The sequence below is a fragment of the Octopus bimaculoides genome, chromosome 11 (genome assembly GCF_001194135.2).
Source record: "Octopus bimaculoides isolate UCB-OBI-ISO-001 chromosome 11, ASM119413v2, whole genome shotgun sequence".
NCBI classification, from domain to species: domain Eukaryota; kingdom Metazoa; phylum Mollusca; class Cephalopoda; order Octopoda; family Octopodidae; genus Octopus; species Octopus bimaculoides.
In genome coordinates this window covers 67,853,385-67,855,431 of record NC_068991.1, presented here as the reverse complement: position 1 = coordinate 67,855,431, position 2,047 = coordinate 67,853,385, and the positions used below count along the sequence as shown (strand labels likewise).

At 35.9% G+C, this 2,047-nt stretch overlaps 1 long non-coding RNA gene and 1 pseudogene across 1 annotated transcript in view; one reads left to right on the top strand and one right to left on the bottom strand.

Moving 5' to 3' along the window:
- The window catches only part of LOC128249035 (uncharacterized), a 120,033-nt gene that overhangs the window by 62,430 nt on the left and 55,556 nt on the right, over positions 1–2,047 (top strand). The window lies entirely within an intron of this gene.
- LOC128249148 (U6atac minor spliceosomal RNA) lies at positions 1,490–1,577 on the bottom strand (annotated as a pseudogene).

Sequence of the window (2,047 nt, the reverse complement as noted above, 5' to 3'; positions counted from 1 at the left end):
ATATATATATATATATATATATATACGTGGAGAGAGAGGGGGAGGGAGAGAGAGTGTGAGAGAGTGTGAGAACTATTCTGCAATGAAGACACGTATTTGTCTCATCAGTTTTGAATATTATACATCAACCACTTTTGATTATCGAGTAAATATTTGGTACTTTGATTCAGCCATTTTGTAGTCAATACCTATTCGCTACTATCTAATAACTGTACATCGTCTCTCTATTTCTGTAACCATGATAATATTCCTCTAAGTGGTATCTCTCATCTATCTTCCTTCGTTGTAATTATATTTCTGATGCCATACTTCGGATCGTATCGTTCTTGAAATTCAAACAGCATTTAGCTTTTGTTTGCCGAGTGAATCTTTATCTGAGTCATAAAGGATATGACATTGCTGTGTGTGTCTTTTTGTTTCCCTTGTTCAATGATTGAATCATTGTCCATCTTCCTTCTCGAATGAGCAAACACCAATTCTATGTAACGCTCGCTCTTTAATGCTATTTGTTCGATGTTTGCGGGTTCTTTAAAAAGTATGCGCTCTTAAACGAATTTATGCATTTGTATGTACAACCATCACATGAAACATATGAAAGCACACATATGCATGGCATATACAAATACGCAAACACATACATAGAAACTACTAACGCAAGCAGACCAATACATGCATGAGCCGTCACCAGAACTGGAATCAAAATAATTGTGTATCAGAAGAGAAACACTCGTCAGGATGAGAACAAGCAACATCACTATTTAATCAGTAAACTAATTAAGAAAGCCCTCCTTATATTTAACAAGTAAACAGAATACCGAAATAAACCCCTCTCAAAATATAACAACTACTATATCTCGGCCAAACCCGTAAACCACCCGTTAAGAAACGAACAATTTTAGCTGTGATTTGTGTAGTGACTAACAGGACAAAAGAAAGCAAATGTTTTAAAGTGCAGTTCAAGCGATAAGGCATTATGCTCCGAAGTGGGTTAATAGAGTTCACTACAATCATATTGTTTATTGTTACAATGGATTTTAACATTGGTTAAAGGTCTATTGTTATTCTAGTGGAATGTCTGTCATCGAAATGTTTTCACGTAGGACAGCTGTCTTTGCAGACGGTGCTACTAGAGACAGTCCCCAAACTATCAATATCTACGTTTCGTTGGAGTTGAATAGAAACCTAATAATATGGGTTCTATGTGATTTCAATGTCTAATAGCTAACGAATTAGAAGATGCTTAAGGATTTCCTACTTAAATTTCAACAAAAAGCAAACAAAATCGTTTTAAGAGGGTGTTGGGAAAATGACTTCGTGTAATGTTTTCTCTATATTTGAAAAAAAAAAAAGACTTGATGCAGCAACAAGGTAAAAAGTGATAAAAATTGAGCTATCACTTTCCCCCATGCAACAAGTACTATATATATTCTTCTATTCTTTTACATGTTTCAACCCTAAGGCTGTGACCAAGCTGGGGCTCCACCAGCGAAAAAAAAAATAGGTTGCTCTAAAGTAGAGAGCAATGCCCGTATGTGTTAGAAAGGTTGATTGATCTCTTCCGTCTTTGTCAAGGAGAGAGGGAGTGCTATGTGCTATATATATATATGGCAATTTTGTCCCTTTGTCTGTTGCCACCTTACTGCCTAAACCAGCAGACCAATATTCACCAAACTTTGCATACATGTTACACTAACATCCAGTTCAATAATAGGCTAACTGGATTTCAATAAAAGTCTATAATATGCCCCCTTGTAGGGTTGGGGAATAATATGATAAAATGAAAAGGGCGCAAAAAGTATTAGTCTCAGGGAAATGTAGTAGCGTAGTGACTGCGATTGGTATCAGGGGAGGGGAGTACAACGTTCTCAGTAAGAGGTTCAAAGTTTAATCAATTTTACCTAATCAGAAAACAAGATTTGGAAGCTGGCATTTTCTGCATGATAGCTGTCATATATTAGTGTAACAAAATCAACGCAAAATCATTAGGAGGATAACTTTTTATTAAACAAAGGAAAGCAAAGCATTTCGACGACCAAAGCTGTAAGAA